This window comes from Vicugna pacos, chromosome 1 (genome assembly GCF_048564905.1).
Source record: "Vicugna pacos chromosome 1, VicPac4, whole genome shotgun sequence".
Taxonomy (NCBI): domain Eukaryota; kingdom Metazoa; phylum Chordata; class Mammalia; order Artiodactyla; family Camelidae; genus Vicugna; species Vicugna pacos.
In genome coordinates this window covers 35,282,420-35,306,565 of record NC_132987.1, presented here as the reverse complement: position 1 = coordinate 35,306,565, position 24,146 = coordinate 35,282,420, and the positions used below count along the sequence as shown (strand labels likewise).

At 40.5% G+C, this 24,146-nt stretch overlaps 1 protein-coding gene and 1 long non-coding RNA gene across 3 annotated transcripts in view; one reads left to right on the top strand and one right to left on the bottom strand.

Moving 5' to 3' along the window:
- The window catches only part of PPM1L (protein phosphatase, Mg2+/Mn2+ dependent 1L), a 261,588-nt gene that overhangs the window by 200,658 nt on the left and 36,784 nt on the right, over positions 1 to 24,146 (bottom strand). Inside the window, exon 1 of one of the 2 annotated variants that reach the window (XM_072960240.1) lies at positions 8,617 to 8,681. The exons of the other annotated variant lie outside the window; for it this stretch is intronic. The gene's annotated coding sequence lies outside the window, so the exon portion shown is untranslated. Of the gene's footprint in view, positions 1 to 8,616; positions 8,682 to 24,146 lie in introns of those variants that run through there. 2 annotated transcript variants of the gene reach the window in all.
- The window catches only part of LOC140696176 (uncharacterized), a 45,773-nt gene that overhangs the window by 19,810 nt on the left and 1,817 nt on the right, over positions 1 to 24,146 (top strand). Inside the window, exon 3 of the long non-coding RNA XR_012072291.1 lies at positions 21,131 to 21,402. This is a non-coding gene — a long non-coding RNA (uncharacterized lncRNA). The remainder of the gene's footprint in view (positions 1 to 21,130; positions 21,403 to 24,146) is intronic.

Here is a 24,146-nt window from a genome sequence, read left to right as displayed (position 1 = left end):
AGTTTAGAATCTTAGACTCAGAGACACCATTTTATACTCAATGCTACCATCTATCAAAGTTATGATATGAACTTTACATTATGGTACATTTCTTTTCAGCTGCTGTTCAACTTTGCCACCACGTAATTAAACAGAAATATATCTATCACTTTTCACCAAACTCTATCAAGGCAAGACTTCTGGCAGCTCACCAAAAGAGACAGGGCAACAGAAGTTAGAACTGTGCACAAGTCAAAAAAAAAAAAAAAAAAGGAAAGGCTTGTTTCTGCTTGTCCCAAAACATATTGGAAGATACCATAAAATGATAGCAAAAGAAAAGCAGTCTGACAAGACAAATGAAGTTGAAAGACAAGGAGAATCAGATTTTTAATAATACAACTGTTTCATTTTTCTGTGGGCTATAATTATCAGAGTTTAAAAACTACCAATTGATTATTATAGTCAACACTTTGATGTAGTAGGAATGCTACTAAATGGGATAAGGAATTGACAGAAATATAGGGCAGTGAGCTCAATAACTCAGTTGGACATCAGATCAAAGGCATTTCAGTTTATTAGAACTATGTCGCAAAGGCTTATAATGGGTAGACAAAGGTTTTCAAATAAACATGCTATCCCAGCAATCTGTGTGAGGCACTAATTTCATACAAAACATGTCCTGAGCTATTCTTATTAACTTTGCTGGTTTCAACTTCACCACCAATCATTCTTAAGCTGCAGTTTTGTCTTTGTTCCATAACCTTTCCATCAAGCTAGATATCGCTTTTGGAGATTTCCAAACTTCTTGCCAAATCCAGTGTGCTCAGTTCACTTTGCCATCTTTGCAGTATGTGGCAATATTAAACTTTTTCTTTTTATTAAACTCCTTCCTCCTTGAACTTCCCTGACTTGTACATTCTAGTTTTCTCATACTATGATTTCATCTCTCTTTAAATATTCCTTTTCCTTCCATCTGCTAACTATCCCTTGATGAACAGATTGCACTCCATAGTTTTAGCCAACAACTCCACATAGTTGATTCTCAAATCTCGAGTCCCATCTCTACTATCTATTCCAAGTTATAGCCAAGAAGATATACTTACCCGGCCAACTATCTCCTCAACCTGAATACATTATGCCTAAAACTCCCTCTGCCAAACCATTGAACTCCCTCCCTCAAATCCAACTCCCTTTCTCAACTTTTCTACCCTCAACAATGGTACCACAGCTCTCTCAGTTACCAAGACACAGATAATCCAGAGTCACCTTTGCCTCTATGTCTTCGTCTTTACTTAGCCAAAATTAGGACACAATCTACAAAAATAAGAAAAAAGAAAAGGGCTACCACAAAAGTAAAGCAATTAAAGAAAAATAGTTTTAATATTAAAATATTGGGTATTCCCAAATAACACTAGTTTGAGGGCAGAATATCTGAAGTATGTCCTATGTAAAAATCCACATACCCCATTACTGTCACCCTTATTTTAGCAATTACTGTCCTCACAGCCATCTTTTTCTCTTTACTCACCAACACCACTGCTCTAGCTCAGGCTTTCATGACTTCCCATCTCAACAAGTCTTGCCCCTCTTCCAATCCATTCTCCCCATCAACCTCTGACATCAATCAGTGCTTAAAATGTGTCATGCCATTCACTTACCCAAAGATTTTCAACAACTTCTCAAACTCCTCAGTTTGGCACATAATTTTATATTCCACTCTTGGTGGTAGGGTTGGGAAGCCTCTCCACTTCAAATATATCCTCACAGTTCACAGACTGAAGGTATCCATGTAGATATAAGACCAAGAAATAGCTGGTCGATTCAACTCATATCTACAACTTCCTTTTCATTTTCTTTCTCTCCTATTTTTCTCTTCATAACTTTTCCTCTTTTCTACCACGTTTTTGTACTTAATTTCTTTTTCACCTCCTTCTCTATGCTGATGGCTCCAACAGGAATTTCTAATTCCTAGTAACTCTAAGAACAAAAAACATATTGATTGTTGTTTTAATCAACAGTTAATAAGAGATGGAACAGAACAGAGAGTGGAAGGAAGGAGATCTTAGCTCTGGCACAACTGTGTCCCTAAGGTTCTCACTGAAATTTTAAAATAAAGTCAGGAGTGAGGCCATACAAGCTCTCAGACCTGACAATGGAGGCCTCAATGAGTATGGAGAGTGTGGCCTGCTGCCCATTTATTCAGGAATACCGAAGTAGCACAAACATAATTCCTCTCATTGTAGTTTTCCCCTATATCTCATCAAAAGCTAGACAGGGCCGTGGGTTTTCCCCCAGAGTAGATGAGTATCAGATGGAAAGGAAATGAATTAAAATTAAGGAATCTTGGGACATTTTTATATTATCCCCTCACCCCCATACCCCACCCCTCTACCCCCACCATCAAACCAAGGATATCTTGTCCTTACAGAGCTTCCAATTAGTTAGGGTTGGACCTCCCAGCTCCCCCCCCAAAAAAACTTTCTCTGCTTTTCTTAAGTCTCACATTTTAATTGCATTAGGTCATATTCACATCTTCACAGCAAAATGAATTTTATTTCCCATTTCATAAAATACTCTGTCTTTCACAGAAATGAAATACAACAAACAATTCTCACTGTACTCACACACATTTAAAGCCCCAATCTGAAGTCTATGGGTTTTACCCAAAGATGAAATTACTGTTGTTCACAGATATCCCATACACACCATTCACTACTTTCTCCCTGCCCCCGACACTTTTTACTCTAAAGAAGGAGGAATCAATTTATTGACATCTAGGTATTTTTAAACTTCTCCCTTCCTCTGTCTCTACTTTCATTGAAGAAAAAATTGGGGGCTCTATGCAAAAGGGAAGGTCATCTGTATTCAGACAGCATATTTTTGCGAGAATGCAAAAAGCAGAGGAGGAGGAAAGGATGAATTGCAGGTAACTGAAAAGCAGTGTTTCCATTTAGGATTTCTCTTTCATTGCATGGCATCTAACTTAAACACACTATCCTTCCTAGGGGAAAAAGGGCCCCAAACATTTCAAACCTTTCACTGCTCCAGTATTTGACCTGACCACAGGATTCAGTGTATGCCCTGCCCTGGGCAGAATGTAAAATGTTCGGTTTGTCTGAGCAAAAGTCTTTTTCTGCATTCTTTATCCTTTCCCTTCTCTTTGATTATATCTCCCAGAAATCTGGTGCACTCTGCACAGGCCTCAGGAATAATTTCTAATGTTAGAATGGCAGATATTATACCACGAGGTTATCAAGCCAGTTAGCCACTGAACAAATGTTTATTAAGCACCCGTGATGAACAATTTGGACCTTCCTCAAAATGTTAATCATTGTACCTGGGAGAGAAAGGTTCTGTCATCAAAAGGTTGGTTTTAACACTGGATTTAGCAGGTTTCTCAGAACCTTTAATATGCTAATGAGCACCTGGGACTCAGAAGCAGTACCACCTCGCAGAGGCTCCCAGACTTTACTGACCAGGACTACTTTCACGGAACACCTATTTGCCGTTCCGTAAAATGGTTTGAAAAAAGTTGTGCTTGGAGAATTCAGAGGAGGTGGAGAGCCCCTATACTGGAGTAGAAGAATAAGAAACCACCTCAGGGAAGAACACCTGAGCCAGGTCCTGAAGGATGGGTAAGGTGTGACTGCAGAAAGGGGAAGAGAACAGCGAGCACCGGGAAGTTCTGAGTGGTGCCTCTCTGGTCATCGACCTACTTCACTTACACTGAAGCTCGTCCTCCCTGCCCTGTGCTCCAGGGTGAACCCACTCTGGGGGAGTGTCTGTTGTTCACACCCCACCACGCCCCAGATGCCCGTACATGAAGACCCAGCTCTAAGGAGGAAGGGAAGGCAAGGAGATGATGGGTGGGAGAAGAGAGGCACCTTCGTAGAAGAGTGGAAGACTGAGAGCTTACTTCTCATCCCCGCCCAACCTCCTTCCAAAGATTTCCTTATTTTAACTCTTTCGGTCCAAGCCAGTTACTATATCTTGCCAGTTGAAGTTTTAAAAAGACAAAAAATTCTTGAGAATAAAAAATCTTTGCTTTTCTATGTATCTCTAAACCGTTTCCCAAATGTATAAACTGTACCGTTGCCCCACTTTGTTTGTTTCAGATGTGGAGATCTGTATGGCAAGTTGTCAAAAATTATAGCTTTCTAGAATAAAGTAGCTGTGTGATGTGTGCAGATTGTTCCACTGAGTAAAACTCATTCCCTTCACTCTGAATCTCTAAGGCAAGGATTATTAGAAAGTAGTATTTTTGAATTTAAAAATAAAAATGTGTGGCTTAAATGCACACAGGAAGCTAAACCAATGGGTTAAACTTACTACAGAAATGTGAGGGGTTAAGGAGTACTGTTAGTGTTTGTAGAATGGTACTAAAAAAATCGGTTTTATCTGATTATAAAGGTAATGCCTATTTATTGTTAAAAAAAACCAAAGCAACAATAACTTAGAAATATAAAAAAGCCAAAGAAGAAAATTAAAACTACCAAGACAGAACTTCTGTTTAATAATGTCTTTAAAACTGAATTCTGGCAATTTAAAAAAAATAGACTTGTAAGATTATGGTATGATACACATAAGAAATGTGTTCTCAACCATTTCTAAGTGTACAGTTTAGTGGCATTATGTACATGAAACAGATTTTGAGGTCCAGAAAACTTGGGTTTCTCAAGCCATTTCAGAAAAAAGTTGCCATTTGGTCCTTAAACAACAACAGAATGCGATTTATAAATACTACATAAAAGGACAAAAGGAATATCCTTAAAGAATATTTAAGTAACATCTTAATAAAGTCATTTTATCCTTGAAGAAAAAAATGCTACATAAATAAAAGGCATTATAAATATCATATCCTTTCTTGTAAGGTTGACAGGGACTTTCTCACATTTGGGTTTCTTTACTTCCTGCCAAATACAGCCATGCGCTAGGGGTGCAGAATCCCAATTTAGCATTTACTACCTGTAATTAGCGTGTTAGAAATTCTGGCCAGCCGCCCCATCCCTGATGTCACACACTAAGCACTCCTCTAAGGCCAGGCTGCCCAGCAGCCCCACCCTTCCAGGGAAAGGAAAACAGTCTGAACTTTGCACACCCTCTTGTTACATCTCTCAGAATCTCACAGATTGAGTGCAGGGCTCCAAAGGAATAATTCTATCACAGTTGATCTTGGAAAATCAAGCAGTGCAGAACTACACAATCAGAGAACCCCTCAGCCCCAATAATTTCAAAACAACAAGCATTTTTTAAAAAGACTTTTTCTAAAAGCACACCTGTAACTTCAGCCTCCGCTGAAAGGTACCCAGGCATACTCATGCCAGAATGCAAAGCTTTTGAGTCTTCTTGGTATAAAGCAAAGATGTTATCTATTTCATTTTATGAAAAAAGAAAAAGGAACAGCAGTTTAAATCCCTTGCCTGAAGTCACCTGGAAATCACAATGACTACTTAGGAAAGGGACAGTCAAGGATCGAATTCTTCTTTTTGACCCAATTAATGCACACACACCGTGCTTAAGGAAAAGCAGGAGCAGAGAAAGAAGGAAGAACAGTTCTTGGCAGCAAATCACCATCAACGGCTCAAATGTTCACATGTATTTGGATAAGTGCCAGATGCTTAAGCTCAAAGACACGAACATCTTTGGGCAGCTGAAGGGCAAGGAAGGTACCAAAGCAGCGAGCTGAGAGAAAAGTGCCCTCCTCAAGGTCTGAAGCAGGGGCCAGCTTAGCAGGGACAACAGCAATTCCACAGTCTAAGGGAAGCTGCTTTGGGATGGGAGGGATAAGGTGACACCCACCCAGTGCCATGCCAAGTGTGTGGCACGTCCAACTTGCCCATCTGCAGACAGGACTGTTGCAGTCCTTTTACAGGTCTTCACAGGCTTTACAGATGGTCACGAATTATTGCTTGCTATGATCCTACTAAGTGCAAGGCATGGAGTTACAACAACCCCGAGGAAGCTGAGGCTTAGAGGAGTGAAGTAATTCTCCCGAGGTTCTCAGGTAGAAAGTCACGCAGACAGGATTCAGAATAAGGTCTGCCCAGCTCTGAAGCCCAAGACTTTTCCACTCTTCCAATGTGCTGATCTCATCCAGGACACAGTTTAAGACATTCAACTTAAACTCATAAAGAGAAAGATCTTATTCATAGTATGTTAAAACAGGAGTTGGCAAACTTTTTCTGTCAAAAGCCAGTGAAATATTTTAGGTTTTGCAAGCCATGTAGAGTTTATGTTGAATACTCATTTTTGCTTTCTCTTACAACCCTTTAAAAATATTTAAAAAAAAAATTCCTAGCTCATGAGGTTGTACAAAAACTGGCCATAGGCCACAGTTTGCCAACCCCTCAATTAGAAGACATGGTCCAAGCAAAGCTCAGTGATTGTGATGGATGAGAAGTGTTATCTCTGACTCAATCTCTGGATTTACCAAGATGCTTTTCATTTCAGAATGGGGAGAAAAATGGGGGCTAGATAATCAGTATTCAATCTAGTCCCTGCACATACATCCCATTATGAAGTAAAGTGTACGGAACAGTGGCCCCTTACCTAGACTCCTGCATCAGAGTAGTTTTAGAAGCTGTAGCATTTATTTCATTTACTGACTCATTCTATTTCTAGGCCTTTGCATATTCCAACTTTAGCATTAATCTGTCACTGAAAACCAATGCTTTCTGCAGTCTAAATAAAACTGACTATTTCAGAGGGTCATAACATAACGAACAGAAATGTAGGGAGATCTGAGCTGATCATGGGCTCTTTTAATATGATCAAAGGCCTCTGGGGTTCTGTTAAGTGAAATTATACAAAATATTTTCCATTCAGTTTATGACACTTGTAAAACAGGATTTTGAACACTCCCTGCAACTTGCAATAATCACCAATTCAACCCAACAGATGTTGGAAACTGGATCCAGTTCATCAACACGAGAGCCCATAATGAGGTGCATTTTAAATGACATTCAGATGCCACTATGCAAGCAAAAATAATCTACCATTTATGACCTCCTTAATATTCTCTTTAGACATGAACACTTGCATACGCTACCCATGTGCCCTGTCAGTTGTCGGCTGGCTGACCTCTGTCTTGGTCTTGGCAATACAACTTTAGTGCCAGGTCTCCAGTGAAAATATTTTCAACTCTGCTGATTCATGCCCAGCTGCTTGGTAGCTACAGAGTGGAAACAGAGGATGGCCACTAGAGACCAATTTAATAGCAACAAATGTTATTTTCACAGCTGAGCTAAACAAGTTGGAAACCAGAAGTCTCCAGATTCCAAAGGGTGGTGCTTAATTTCATAAGGCCATGTGTGGAACCACACAGCCCACCTTACAGGTAAATATATACAGGCTGATTTTAATCACAGAAGCAGCTAGCAAATTAGGGCAGGAGTGAGAGCAATAAAAGCAGCTCCCTTCCTGAATTTTGCTCCTTTTGTCCCATTGCATAATCCCCTCTTGTGAAACCCAGGATGGTCAGGAAAAAGACCTGGCCCAAGACCTACTAACACAGATTAAAACAAGACTAGAAAAAAAAAGAGTGACCAACCTCAAAAGCCAGTTACAAGGCGCAGTCAAACAAGGAAAGTCCTTCTTTGTGTACAAAGGGCGTGGCAACCTCAGTCATGAAGACACCCGGCACCTAAGGGCTTAGACGTGTGCTAGGCATTTTACACACAGTGTATCATACAATCATCATTAGCTTGGAAGAGAGGAAACAGCACCCTTATTTTACCAATGAAGAACTGAGACTTGGAGAAACATTCCCAGGATCACACAGGTAAGAAGTACCAGGCCAGGCATTTGAACTGGATCTGTCTGGGATCCAACCCACCCTTTCATTTCATCAGGCTTCATCTCCTAGAATAAAATAACGAAACAGAGCATGGAATAGACAACACTCAGGAGTTATACAGGCAGGTGGTACTGGTAAGCAGCAGGGCTCCAGGCTCAGGCCAGGGCTCTACCATCCCATGGGAGAGGTGGCAAGAGCGAGCTGGGATGCAAGGGCTATAGTTGTAAATGATGTCATACTTGGCACTAATGATCTTCCCAAAGTCAGTTCCCAAGGCCAGTACTGTCAACACGAAGCTAGAAACCAGGGCACCAAGCAGGAAGTGGGGAGACCTGGGACACAGCTGGCATCACGGGAGTCCAGGTAACCTGGACCCTCCTGACTGAGAGTCTGAAGCTGTTTAAATACTGCCTTGGCTCCAGATTGGTCCAGGAACTAGAGTTGAGCCTTTAGGGGAGAAACTCATCGTGGGGAGGAAAAGGCAGTAGGGCAGGGCTGATGAGACAGGACTGGCATTTTTAACCTCAGGACCACAGCAAATACAATCAACTTTCCTTTCCATGTCTTCCCTCAATGACCTTCCCAGAAGGCCAGCTCTCCATAATAAAAAGAACAGGATAATAATCTAAGCAAACTCAAGGAGAGGGAAAAAACATATTTTGCCAGGATTAAATCAGAATTTCTATTTCCAAACACCAGCCCCGTGCTGGCAGAGCTGGGGCTCAGGAGCAGATTCAGAGAGAACACTGGTGCCAGGCACGCCAGCCTTAGCAGCTGGCACCCCTCTCCTGCCCCAGCCTCCAGCACTCTCACCCTTCGCGGGCCACTGCCACACTTCTTACCACATCATCCAGCCAAACAGACGAAGCCAGTTCTGGATCGTGTGAGGTGGAAGGCAAGGAAATTGGCAGCTGGGGCAGTGAACAGAAGGAAAGGTGTCCAGGAAGGTAAAATGCCCTCCTGGGGACCCCCGTCTTCTCCCCAGAAAGAAGCTACTGTACAAACACGGCGGGGGAGGGGGACAGGAATTCAAAATTCAAGCCCTGATTCACTGGGCTATGACTGACGAGAGATCCAGCTGAGTGCACTAGGCTGACTAGATGATTCATCAGCCCCCTCCTCTGCTCTGTGACGGAAGCCACTGTCTTAAGGCACATAATTACATCCAAGTGTCCTCAGGTACCTGAAGGTGACAGCCAGGCTGTGCAGAGCTTCAGGTCTGGCCTCTCTGGGCTGGCTGCCTCTCCATCCAGGTCAAGTGATGCCACTGCTGCTGGCCTGGGACTAAGCCAGCCAGGGTCAAGGGTGGGGCTGGAAGTCGAGGTCAAAGCTCCTCAGGCAGCCCCACTTCCCTGACTCTATCCTCTTAACAGATTTCTGCATCTCTCCAGAAGCCCAGCACCCCTCTGACTCCTCCCACAAGGAGAGGAGAATCCCAGGGAAGAGAAAGGGAACCGCCAGGTCCCTCTCTTCTAGCCTGAGTTAGGCCAAAGCGGGAGCAGAGTTGAACAAGCAGCAAATGTTTAGAACAGCTAAAATCCTATGCCAGTGAGGTACTACTGCTGGATTCAATCTAGATAAATCAGCTTTGACGGCAGTCTGAAAAAGATCATTTGCTTCAGATACAAAAGATTAATTGGAAGAGATTTTTTTGATCATAGAGATAAAAGAAATCTCAGTAAGTTATCTGGTCAGACAGGCAGTCAATCTTCACAAAGCTCTCCTAGGAAAGAAATCACACCATTAATACCACTAGTAGTCTTTATAAACAAGAAATTACTCTTGTTTATAAATCTCTAAAACTCATTTAACTTTAAACCAAATGCCTACTACTTCATTCTCAGTGGAAACAAAAGTTGCTACCCACAAAAAAGTGTCCATACAGAAATTTTTTCACCTCAGTCTATTTTCCAAAATAAAAACATCCCAATCTGTAAATGTTTCCTCAGTTCTTTCACTAATTTCTTTCTTCTTTTCCTGAACCCTTTCCAAACTAATTATGAGCTAAGGACTGGTCATTTAATTATTAGACAATGCAACTGGTGACAGCTTTCACCAAGTTAAAATGGTTTTTATCTCAAGTGTGTTTTCCACAGGACACAAGTTCATGTTTTGTTTTTGTCTACTTTCCAACTAGATGTCCCAATATAAAACAAGGAAGAATATGCAGAAAAGAGAAGCAGTTGGTGTTGGAAACTCAACAAATGCCTAAGCTAATTTATAGAGTAACTGAAAAATAATCCACATGAATTTTAAATCAAAACGCGGCAAGGTGGAAAATGGCACACGGTTACACAACATAAACTCCCAAAATTATAAGAGCTGTTAATGTACTGCAATGGCATTGCTGATTAGTTATGTGTCACCATGATGGCTTGCAGAATTATTTAACTGTTGCAGGAGAAACTGATTTTTTTGAAGATAGGCTCCCATTTGTTTAAACACCCATGTGCTACCAAAGTTAAATAAAAATGTTCATCACAGGTGGACGTTCCTAAAATTGCCAAGAAATGTTCTAATCCACAACGAAAATCATGGCAAATTGCTTTTCTTTAGATCAGCCTTGTCGCATGTGTTAGACCCGTTTCTCTTGATCTTGGCTGCATAGTGAAATCACCTGAGGAGCTTTAAAAACTACTCCTGCCTGGGCCCCACCCTCAGAGATTCTGATGTAATTGGTCTGAGGTGAGGCCTGGATATCGGCATTTTTTTATCCAGCTCTCCAACTGATCCTAATATGCAGCAAAGGCAGAGAACCACTGCCTCAGACAATATTAAACATATCAATTAAAAATAATGTATTACAAGCTTACCATGTGCCAAGAATTGTTACTGAGTAAAAGAAGAAGTATAGGACAGATCCTGCCCTCAAGATCCGCAGTCTAAGGGGGAGAAAGACACGTAACTCGACAGTTACCACACAGCGTGCTAAGTGCTGTGACCGAGGGGCAGAGAGCAGTGAAGGGAGCCCGGCAGACGGGCATCTAACACAACCTGGCAGAGAGGCAGTGGTGTCGGGGCAGCTTCTTCAACACCATGAGAAGGCGGGGAGAGGCATCTCAGGAAGAGGGGCTGGAATGTGCAAAGGCCCAGAAGCTGGAGAGTGCGGCCCCTTCCTTGGAGTACTGTATGTTGTTCTTTTCAGGTGAGGCAGAGGGTAGACATGAATAAAGAGGGAAATAAGGCTGGGGGTTTTCCCAGGTGCCCAGAGGTCATGTAAGTGGACCAAGCAGTCTGAGTGCGAGGCAACAGTTTGTAGGCAGACTGCCCAACCCAAGGGAGGGAGGAGGGGAGGGGGCTGTTGCTTCTTAGCTCCAGTTAATGTGAGAATAAAGGCTCAATGTTGACACATCTTCCAGATTTTCAAGGGATGCCAAGAATCTGGCCCTTATGTGAAATTTACAGGTTTTAAAACATAAAGCAGGAGAAATAAACAAGTCTGCCAGCCAGACACTGCCTACAGAGCTGCAGGTATGGGCCATAACTTTTTACTACATTATGGAAAATTACTTAAGCATTTTCAGGGGGGGAAGGCAGCAGTGTCCAGTTTAGACTCAAGTACATTTTTAAATGTGAAATTGAACTGCAGTGTTGCAGACAGCAATCTGATGAGTCCAGTGGTATAAAGCTTTCCCCCACAGTAATGCTAGTCAAGGTGCCACAGTTCTGAAATTAGGCCCCTACTTTTTCGTTTTTCAGATTCAATACAGGATCCTCTCAGTTTTAATTGGAGGAAGGAAAAAAAACAATCTGGTAAATATTAAGATGAAGGTAGAGATCACACTTATTAGGGTTTCAAGGTGACGTAAATTAGAGTCAGATCTGAATTACATATGCAGCTGGAGTACAGAGGTGGTCATCAAAAATCACAGATGATCTGCCAAGCTGGGCTAGGGCTCTAGGCCCTGGGCAGTGATCCTCTGTAGTCTGGGAACACAGCCAGCTGTCCAAGCGGGACAGCCAGACAGGAGGGAGTGGAAAACCCAGATGCCAGGAGAAGGTCATGCAGTCCCCAGAGAGGACTTTGCTTCCTCCATTTGGGCCCAGTTTCAACCTCCTCCCCAAGGTCAATTTCCCAATGTAGTAAGAGGCAGTTCCCCTACACAGGATAATTGGTAGTCAAATACTAAAAGGGCCACCTACAAACAGGAATTCTCCGCACTCTAAGTTAGTATCCATTTATAGCCACAAGGCAAATCTCCACACGTGGCAAAAAGAGCACTCAGAAAAGATTTTCAAAAAATCTGTGAAAGGGCACTTGGCCTGCATTTCCCAAAGGTATAGTTCACAAACATAGTTATCTGTACACAAAATCAGGAAGTAAGAACATTTGCATGATCTTATAGATCTGATTAGGGAAAAACAAGCCTCAGTCAAAAACTGGGCAGTGGTAAAGAATCCATCAGAGACACATGGTTATTGTAACTAAGTCTCCAATTAAATAAGTGGATAGAAGTATTGTCCCAGGAAAGGCTGTTTATCTAGTAAAACATGAACTGCTTGATTTTTCCCTTCAGGTTTTAACAAAAAGAGAAAGCATACCATTACCATGTCTGGTAAAAGGCCTGTAGTCCAGGCATGTCATTTCTAATTTTAGAGATGGGAATGGGATTCTCTCAGGCACTCTGCCTTCCAAAGAGGGGCTGCTGAACTGCAAGATATTAGAATCTCTGAAAGCTTGAAATTATACAATAACATTTCTAAGTCAGCAAAAACAATGGTCCTTTCTTTCACAAGAGGCTGTTTAAAGTTAAATTACATTCAATAATCTCTACACTGAGAGTCTCTCAAATATCTTTTTAAAGTTTAAGTATTACATAAACTCATGAAAGATCTCTAAAGGCAGAAAAGGGAATATATCATCGAATATGAAGACTCAAAATTTAATGTGAAAAACCATTCTCCATCCATCAATTGCCATGCACAATTAAACAGCTAAATAAAGAAATAACAGTCCTGAAATCATGAAAAGAACTTCATTTTTCAGCAAGAAAATAGTCACCTTAGTGAATCCACAAAGCATATATTAGAATGTACTGTATGTTAGAATTTATCAATAACATGAACATTTTTCATCAAATCTTATTTGAATGTGTCCCACATATAATTTTCATCTTTTCTTGATAGAGAAATTAGTATTTGTGCAGAAATTACCAGTGTTTCTACTACTCCTGGATTAGCTTTTGAGCAGCACCCTGATCCGCTTTGCATATTTCACACAAAAGTGTTGAGTTATCTCCAGGGCTTGCTTTAATGATGCAGGCAAACCAGCCTGCCAGCACTGTTTTTCCCAGTTTCACCTGTTTGGGCTTACTGGAAAAACTAGGAATTTTACAATTAATCTGTGAGGGAACTTAACCATTCTCTTTAAGAAAGTCCATGTTCTACCTCCAAAAGGCCTGTACAACCGTATCAGTGGTATGAGTAGTGAGTTTTTTTTAATTAAAAAGTATTTTTTAATTATGCTTTTTCTTAACCAAAACTCTGAATTTATTTATTTAAAAAAAAATTTTAAAGTACTGAGCCCCAGGAGGATTGCTGCTTTTGCCTAGATAAAGCTGAGATTTAAATTCAGGCCTCTGTGACTTTTCAAAGCCCATATCATACCATTACCATCTTTCCACCATACCACACTATCTTCTAGCATGACTTTATTAGGCACATTGAAAATATACCATCTAAATAATATGTGCACCTATTTGCATCAATATGCTTGTTTTCCTAGATGCTCCCGCCACTCACTTGCTCCTCCATAGGAATAACGAGGGCTGAATGAGAACAGGGCTCAATAAACATTCAGGCTCTTCCTAAGACCCAGTTGCCTACCTTTTAAAACGAACAAATTCTAACAAAGAGTGGATTGCTCACCTGCATAGAATCATATTAGCATCTTTAAGCCTCGTTTCTGAACTCTGGCTTATAGATTTCTAGCCACTTGCTTAGATGGATGGCATACCACAGCCTAGCCACAAGATAACCACATCCTTCTCTCCAAATCACATGACCAGGCACTACCACAGATAACACCTGTGAGACAGGCTGGTACCTGGGACCCTCTACTGGAGTGCCTGTACCTGGACAAATGTCTCCTCAAGCAACAAAATAAAAAGAAACTGTAAGGAACTAAAAATAACTGCACACATGGGCAGCTAGGGCAATTATAAACAATAAGACATAAGAAGGCCACAAACCCAATGCCATTTCTGAGGTGCCAGGAGCAAAAGCAGGATCCTGTGCATGATCCCTGCACACAGCACCACCAAGGGGGCAGGCAGACCACCTAAGCTACAGCTCCTGGCCAACCCACCCATCCACCCCTGTTGTTATCCCTTTTAAGTACCCAATCAGCAATTCTCAGAGAGCCAGCAAGAGAAACTTTTCTTGTTTTCACTGCCTCGTGCTGCAGCACAAGCCCCAATAAAGCCTCACCTGAATTTCTTGCCTGGCATTTTGTCAATTTCTATTGATTAAAGAGTCTACAGGTCTGGGATGGTAACACCTGGAGTGAGTTTGGGGACCCAGGGTGAGAGAAAGTAGGGCATAACCATGAAGGCAAAATTGTGAGAAACCTACAGCTTTCCAAAACACTACAGGACCAAAAAGACAAAGACAAGGCTTTCCAATGAAAGGAGTCAGTTCAGCAAGGAGGACAAGATATTCTGGGGGTGCCGTCTAAGCGGGGGATGCTGTCCTAATTCCCAGGACAGGACGTGTATGGAGGGGACGCCAGGCAGAACCCAGGTGAGCCACCAAGATGCCTTCTGTGAAGGAACAAGGAAAGCACTTCTAAGCTAAGGATGGGAGGGGAGCTGGAGCCTGCTCTCCCAGTGACCAAGGCAATGGATAGGACAGCTCTAGTCCCGATTAGACAGTACATGAAAGTAAGAAGAAACTGGAAGGGAGCTGGAAATGACTGTACAATTTCAAACTATGTGTACATCAGAGCCAATCAGAACTGGGCAACTGGAATCTACATAACTTTCTAACCTGAAGATAATCTAAGCCCCCAAGTTCGCATACACTGTAGAGAGCTAAACTATCTCAGGTTGAGCCACCGTGGGAGAGGAAAAACACTGAAAGAGAAAGGTGCTAGAGGCAGGGGACACAGTTTGAAAAGGGAAAAAACAAAAAACAAAACAAAACAACCAACCCACTGCAGTAGTCCCCCGAGTAAATTCAGGACAGTGCAAGTTACCCCAGCACAAAGAGCCAGGCACTGCTCCACTGGAGGACTGCACTGTGCCAAGTTCCATCACATCAACACAAGAACCCCTTGGCACATGGGAACAAACATAGTTTGAATCATTTGCTGATGTACATAAAACTTAGAAAATGTCGATGTTCTGCTTTAAACACTCCTCACGTGAAGGGTGTAGGCTAGCAGTCTTAAATCGAACAGTGTTCTCTCTCCCAGGTTGCCAGAAATTAATTATTACTACTTCCCCAGCCCTGCAAGATATAAAATCCACTTACTTAAATTTTGCTTTGCTCCAAGTGCAAAATGTCCTTCAAAGCAAAGATTTTATGTTCATATTCAGAAAAGACTGGCCCTAAAATGGATAAACCTCCCAGATAAAGATCACCGATGTTTGAGATGATCTAGGGAGATACGATAAATAACCTGGTAAATATTTTTGCCTTTTCTCTCATTATACCTAAAAGAAAAAATAAAAGTGCCTTATGATGTTAGTAAACATTTAGTAAATCTCATCAATCTCGTATTGAAAAGGTTTGTAGGTCTATGTTTTCTCAAATAAATTATGAAATCTGATCTATAGCAAAGTATCACACTCTTTGAACAGGCTTTATACACAGCAATAAACAGAAAATTAAAGCTGTATGCAGATTTAAAAAAAAAACTTTTGAACGAGCTCATAAGAAAATCCATCTTATCAGAGTTTGTTTTAAAAGTTGTTTAAACTGCTAATCACAGTTCCCTACCTAAAATTAAAATACAGAAAATATGTGAAAGCCATAGACTGATAAGGATACCAGATATTCCTGTTCTGAGAGTATGTTATTAACGCAAAGTAGTCTGGGTGCAGAATCAAAGGTAAAGCATTAAATAGGCTGGAAGTGAAAAGCATACTAGGTGAGAGTTTTAAAGATGCATGGTAATCACATGCCTGGCAAGTATAATTATCATCAGAATTGCTAAAGTAAAAATGACCATAACTCTGGTTGTTTAAATATTCCATGTTATTCTTTCAGAGTAAACAAAGAAATTTTTTTTTAAAACAATTCAGCAGATTATTCCATAGTGGCCCACTGGTTTTTGGCTACAAAACATCTCTCGATACCATTTTAAGTTATTAAGAAAATCTATCTCAATATATCACGTATTTTCAGGGAAAAAAAGTACTGGGTTTTTGACAATCAGCTGAAGGTTACAAAAAATTGATATAAGTAGAACACAGGTCTCTTCCTGTTTTCCCAATCCACCACACAACAGTGACCTACAGACAAGAATGTTAATGATACAATTAAAAGTCCTCTAAAATTAAAACTGGATAAAGGGAAAAAGCCTCAGAAGAAATCATATTTTAATATAAAAACAGTGGAGACTAAAAATGGTCACCTCTAAATTGAGTAATATTTTGAGGTGATAACAGTGAGACAATTCAAATATTTTAACTATTTTTTGAATCAGTACACGTCTTTTCTTGAAAAACTCAAGGAAAATGTAACATGAATAAAAAATAATATCCGATTATTCATGCCTTCAGTAAACATTTATTGAGACCCAAATACAGGCCAAGTATCGTCCTAGGCACCAAGCATACAATGATTAACAAAGACCCTCTGTCCTTATGAGGCTTATATTTTAGTGGAAGGAGACAGACAATACAGAAACAAAAATGTGCCCGTGGATGCTGAACGGCACGGAGAAAAATAAGCAGGGTAAGGGGGATGGGAAATACCAGGAAATCGAGGGCAAGTCCTATTTTACATACGATGGTCAGAGAGGGCTTTTCTGATAGGTGGCATAGGAATTGAGACTTGAAGGAAGTGAAGCATCAGGCCACATGGAGATCTGGGAAACATGTTCCAGGCAAAAGATCAGTAAATGCAAAGGCCCTGGAGTATGACCATACACGGGGTGTTGAGAGTTAGAAAGGGTAGGCAGAGTGAGCATGGGGGGTGGGGGAGGATGGGAGAAGTCCTTTGGTTTATTCTGGACTATCCAGAGCATTTGGAATTAACTGGCTTCAGGCAGCAAAGGGTAAGAAAAGTAGGAAGTTAAAGGACAGGAACTACATTTCATCGAGCTCCTACTAAGTGGATGATAAAAGACATTATCTCATTTAACCCACTCCCATGACAGGTGTTGTTACACCTGTTTTACAGATGAGGCACCGAGAAGTTAGGAGACAGCTACTAAGGAGCAGAACTGAATTTAAATGCAGATCCTTGCAACTCCAAAGTGAAAGTCCTTAATCATTACGTTCCTCTGTTTCCCTGAGACACCCAAAGGCACCAGCTGTAAAAGGGAGAATCTTCAAACTAACTGACGTCCCACAAAGGGAAAAGCAAAATTACACAGCAGACATCCATTGTGATGCTTCTATCAGTACATTCAAGTCAGGGTTTCTTCCCCCCCCCCCCCAGATCACCCAAAACAAGGCACTTAACATGCCAACTGATGCAAAAGATACTTTCAAAAACCAAGAATGAAGGGCGAATTAGGAATCAAAGTAGCAGAGATGCAGCTCAAAAACAGCTGTCAGAGTCCAGGCAGCAATATTCTACCGCTTCCCCAAGCGCCCCTCCTACCTCCAGCCCTTGGGCAGATGCAACCTCCCAGAAAGAGGGTTATAGATATGGAAATCCAAAAGAAGACAGAGGCAAGAGATGCTTGCAGCTTTTCTTTTGCTTTGCTCCATTTTTACGTAAAGGCGTCCACACAAAAACCATATCTTTGTTCACAATGTCCATAAAATGTTCAAAGAAAGTAGTGGAGATTTATTTTTTTTAAGTATTTCCAGACCAGCATTTTCCTCGGCTCCCAGCTTTGACTTAGGAGGAGGCTGAGAGAAGGAACGGTTTCTGGTTGGTCCCCTGATTGAAAAGATGGTATTCCCTTTCTCTGCTGTAAATTCAGATTGAGGGTAAAGTAGCAAAGGGATTTCCCTGAGCTTGACCTCACTAGATCTTTCTCTAGGAAAATAACTAATTGAAATCAGTAGCACTGAGCACTGGTTAGCAAAGCTACTGTGAGATCAAAGAGCTGCAGACAAAAACTAAGGGAGCCTGATGAGGCTTTTCAAAGAGGTAAGTGAGGGAAAATATGTAGTTTTCCTAAAAGTAAAAAGATAACAAGAATACAACTAAGCAGTGACTGAAGATGGTTTAAATTCCCCTGGGGAAATGAAGTTGTAAATATGATTTGGGTTACTTTAAAACTGTTCAACATTGTGTCAAGATAAATTTACTATACTAAAGCTATTCATTAGTGTTTTATCTTCTAAACCAAATCCAGAAACACCATAAATAGGCACAAATAACATCTCTCATTTTTGCAGCCAGAGAAAAGGAGACTAGTGGGGCTACTTGGCACTGCCAAGTTGCACAACACAGTCAAAAATGGGGTCTGAGGGCTGTTTTGCTAACCTTGGAGCAGTGCTTCCCACCTAGAGATTTTGCTCCCTAAAAGATATGGAAATGTACAAAAATAATTTTGTTTGTCACAACTTGGGGTAGAAGTGTCGAGCAGAAGCCAGGGATGTTGCTAAACATCCTCTAATGCACAAGACAACATCCAGAACAATAAAGGATTACCCTGCCTCAAATGACAACCGTGTCCAGGTTGAGAGGTCCTAGTTTAAAGTTAATTAGAAAAGGGAAGTATCTGTTGTGTAAGTTAAAAAAAGAAAAAGAAAGAGAGCGAAGGAGAGAGAAAGAGAAAGTTGGTAAACTTACTGGGAAACAAATACTTACTGGTGGATCACAATTTTGAAGAAAAGGTATGGCAATACATTACACAGTCTGCCCTCCAGGTGGTACTTTCCCATTTTCCAATCCGTAAGTAATATTTATATTTATATTTCTCCCTGCAAGGTGGGGGGGGGGGTTCACCAGCTACAGCAAAAGCAGCTTTTCTTTTCAGTTAGATGGCTAATTTCCCAGGTTCAACCATTGCCTTAAATCAGATCATTTAACCATCACCCCCTAGGTTTCTTCTTTCCATAAAGTGAAAATAACACTCCTGTTCTCAGAGGGTGTTGTTGGGACTAATCAGCCCATTAAGAACTTCACGTTTTATAATGAAGACAAAAGGGGCTAAGTGTTTTCAGATGTTACAAATGATACTTGCTACTTAGAGAACTTGAAGGAAAAATAATAAAAACATGCAAATCAAACTACAAGGTGAACAACATCTCTTCCCACCCCCAGGCCAAATGCTTTTCAGTGAATATTCTGATTTTAAAATTTCATACAATTTGCATATGGCTGAAAGCTAGAGTTTTATCAAGAGGAGAGCTGTTTGCATGAGGACACCAGTCACAGAAGGGTTCTCAAATCCCTCAGCCAACTCAGAATGCCTTTTTGCCACTCAGCAACTATCAGATTTAATATAGTGATCATCTTTTCTCAAAGTAATCCTACAAGAAATTTGATATCCCAGACCACAGAACCTGAACATATATAAAACATTAAAACAATCCTCTCACAAGCCAAAAGTCAAATCTTCCCAGATAAAAACAATAAGAAAAGCTCCAAAATTCAACGTCTATGGAATTCCTTCAAGGAAGAATTAAATTTCATGGAAATAAATGTAGAGGAGCAGAATTTGCCACCTCAAAATGTGTCTTTCTGGCATATTAATTATTTCAAGCTGGTTATTTTCTAAGAAACAGCAGACATGGGGAAAACTCTGAAAACCAAGTAGGAGTTCTTTTCTAAGAAACATCTATATTTGTAAGTGAAATCTCCATCTGTAAGAGAGTCTCCCTCAACCCACCAGCAAGAGGAGCATGACCAAATCTCTACAAATTTACCAACGGAAAAAGCAACAATTTAAATCTGCATAACAATCTTACCCTTGTTTGCAATGCTCTTCCTGGGAGTAACGGACCAGATCCCTTCAACTTCAACATCCTCTTTTTCTTGAGCTGAGGGTAGTATTTAAGGTGAAGCCTTTGGCCATTTGTGGAGAGTTACTCAGTTCTTCTGGGTCTCTCCTATGTTGTACATGTTATTAAACTTTTGTTTAATTTTCTCCAGTCAATCTGTCTCATGTCAATTTAATTCTTAGACTACCCAGAAGAACCGAGAAGGGTAGAGGAAATTTCTCCTCCCAAACATAAACGTGCACACTACTTTACTGGGCTGAAACTAAATAGCATGCACATGACTCTACACATGGAAAGAAGCATCTCTCACCATATTTCCTATCACGAAACCCATTAGAAAGCTGGGGGGCGGAGAGTAGGGGAGGAGGAGGTCAGCTTTTTATTCAGCAGGGTTACCATAGGTTACCTCACAACCAACATGGAACAGCCTGAGGCAGAACCCTGTAAATGCAGCAGCTGAATCATCACAATCCCTCTCTCCAGCACTGAACTCTATCACTAAAGCCCCTGAGTTTGCTTGTCTGAAGAAAGGTCCCATTCAGCTCTTATGATTCCGTTTTCCTAATATTTGAAAAAGTTAACAGATACTTAAAGACCTATAGGTTTCTAATCTTTTCTTTCTCTATATCAAAATACCTTTATCTTACTCAAATAAATATCCATACTCAAGGTGATAGCACATAACTCCTCACTGCTTAAGTGTGGGCTGCCCCTAGTAACTGCTTTTCAAAGAGCACAATATGAACGTGGGTGGGTAACTTCACAGTGAAGAACACTGTTAAACAGTCTCAGTCGTATGATTAAGGTCAGCATCCACAGTCCTAAGTCAGCTTGGTTGTGTACCCATGGTATGATGGTGCAAAGAAAAAAATGTTGCCTGCCATTCCAGCTCTACAAGAATCAAACCATTAGCCACTACAGCTGTGCACCAACAATGCACCCTGAGGGGAATACAGGATGGAGAACAGGACACATTCTGTGCTTTGGATATACCAGCCCCTAGATAGTTAAGATATATCGAAGGAAAAATTTCAGTGATCCCAGATTCTTACATCTTCCCATACATTAAAATAAATGCTAAAATCATTAAATTGTCCGTTATTTGTGATTAGCAGTAATCTTTTGATGTTCGACTACATGATTTTATATACATTTTTTTTTCCAGCCTCCTCCTTACCTTTGGAGCGGTTCCCCCAGAGCTATTTTAAGGGCTGTCGCCTTAGAGTCTTCAGAAAGGTCCTCGAATAAAACTTTACTTTTACATTGTGCATTTTCCTTTCAGGCCACAGGTTTGGAGACACAAAGAGACTCAGAGTAGACATCTCTCCTTCACCTGAACTCTACGAGGGTCCGGAGCCTTGGCACCAGCAAGGGTACCTGTCCACCTCCTCAGGAAGTCCAGACAATTCGATGAATCTCTCCTGGATCTTACCTATTACTGGCTAATGATCTTAAGTTTTATTTGCTGGTGGATGAAAAGGAACCTGACTCCTCAGCTGAGAGATGCTGAAGAGGACTGACCCAGGTGAAAGACATCAGGGAAAAGTGCCCCAGGTGAAAGATACTGAAGGTTAACTGGTTGAAAGACTCTGGAATCTACTCAGTTGAAAGACACTGAGCTAGCTGGACTGGGTGATTAGATAGGAGGCTGGCCTAATGTCATTCCTAAACCAGGGGCATCAGAAAGCCGGACTTCAACTGACAGATGTATGTACTATACGTAGGAAACTTAGACCTGCAAGTACTAACTTAATTTGGAACGGAAGGAAAGTGCTCCCTGAAAACGGCCAAGATAGGGATCTTCTGACATGCCAAAACTGGTTTTGCATATGCAGTTAGAGAAAGCTGGCTTGATAAAGCATTTCCTCAGAATTCTGACCTTAAAGGAAAAAAAGCCCTTTTAGAAGAAGCTTGCATTTCTCTCCCTGTGCCTTGAGATGTAAATGTTCTATGTTCTACTAGTCATCTTGGGCTTTTTTTGTTTTGAGAGCTAGGTCTCTGCCATCCAGAGGGTATACATATGGTATACGTTTGGAAGCCAGTCGAACAGACTGGGATTCTTAGCAGTCTTTCGGCCTGGCCATGCCAACTTCTAGTAAACTCTTCATAAGGGGTCACAAACCATAAGGAGCCTCTGTCATCTCAACCTTTCTTGGTCCACCTGTACAACGAATGCCTTTACTTTCTTAGACTATTTTTGGGAGAAACTTTCTGAATCTTGTGAAGGCTGCATCCTTCGCACTCTCTTGTGTCTTAGTAGTCTGAGTCGCTCTTAAGATGCTATTCCTCAATGGCCAGATGATCGATCCTTTAATTTGGAAACACTTCTAAACTGGTAAATTTTTAGAGAGCTCTCATTGTAAACAGCTGTTTTATGGGTACCTATGAAAAGACCAAATTAAAAGGTAGATACAAAGAAATAAAACAACTAACCTTAGTTTAAGACAAACAGACAAGTAAACAAAACTGCCTCAGGAACCCTTATTTGTGGTCTCAGCTTCCCCTCAATGGGTCTTACAGATGCTAATAAAACATTAGATAAATTAATGTTAATTAGGTTAACAAGGGAATAGGAAGCAGCTGAGGAAGTCAAGCAACTTCTTCCCATCAAGGTGAAAATTTTAAAGGGACTCACCCCAGCAAGATGAAATCTTTAGATGGTTATTAAAAAGCAGGATAAATAAGGAAGACATTGATGGGATTAACACAAAGGTTTTAATTCAATACTACCTAAGGTTTGGTGGGTCAAAGGAACCCCCTATTGGTCCTCCCAACATTAAAGGCCCCAAGCAACCCACTTTTTTTCACCCTACTTAAAAAAAAACAAAAAACTTTTAAAGGCTAAAAGAAAATTACACTGAGATACCTGACAAGCAACTGCTTGGGGCCATTAATCAAAGTAAAGATTGACCGAAGGGCCTGGGTCCCTTGGTTCAACCGCTCAGTGGGGACCCCAAAGCCTTTTATACAAATAGATAAAATGGCGGGAATAAAAGGAAAGTTTCTGGGACTCCTCTAAGACCAATACTTGTTGATGGGATCCTAAGGAATGCTAAAGATACAAGAGTTGACACACTTGAGGTAGAAGTCTATTTTAAAACAGTGTCTTTAAATGGACTTTATGTGAGATAGCTACATCTCTTTTACCTGATTATGTTGTGGGATGGGCATTATGTCTCACTTGGGAATGCTTCCCCTGCCTAGTATTATAAATCTGTCTCTCAGACAACGTTAATTAAACATATTAAAGAAAACCAGCAGGGTTACCTGTTGAAGTAAAAACTAGAGTCTAATATTCAGGAGATAATAAGAGCAATAATGGAGGTTTTTTTTTTTTAACCCCTAGGGTAAACTGGTCTGTTTGACTTGTGCACTCAGAAAGAGGGCCTTTGTTGAATGCCTTGTACAGACTTTTAAAGGCATGATACACTGAACCCTAAAGTTCTGTAACATAAAAACCTTTTGATTTCCAGTTTAATTGGAAATCTTCTCACTGATATAAAGCAGCAAATTTTTTTAATGTGGTTAGACAAATCAATCTCTTGATACCATTTGGGCGACAACCTAGTTCTCTGGGGAATTAAAAGCAACTGTCTTTATCTTGCAAATCTCTATAAATCAGAAATGTAACTGCAGCCCACAGGACCTGAGACTGAGCGTAATTAGCTCAATCAAGTAGAACCTAAAACCAAAAAAAAAAAAAAAAAAAAGGAGGAAATGGCATTTTTAAACTCAAACTGCTTATTAGGCTCCCTTATCCAAAATCTAATTCACAGCCTCCTTAAGGACAAATACAAATCTTAAAAGTCTCTTCTGCAAATAGTAAAAAGTCTTAGTCATCTGAGAAAATAAATTTAACTTATTCCAACTGTTACTTAAAAACCAGTAAGTTTTATAGTAAAATATCTGATTCATGACTAAGTTTTAAAATGAAGCTATGAGATCTCTGGTTATGTCTGTTTCTATATTTGCATGTCCATTAGAGATGTCTCTAGCTCCAGATAGTATTATCAAAATTAATTTGTAAAAGAGCTCTATTTAACTGACTTAAAAATAAGTGCTTATAAATTAAATATTTCTAAATGTAATAGAAACTAACCCAAATGAATTTTGAGTTCATATGATCTGAGAAATATTCGATATTAAATTAACATTCAGTTTTAAAGTTTAATTTTTTTGGTTTAATTAATACAGACATGTCTTTTATTGCACCTAGGTTTACTAAAAGTCAAATAAGGTGATATTGACTCTGTTATAAAATTTATCAACAAGAAAAACAGCTTGGGATAAATGCTGAC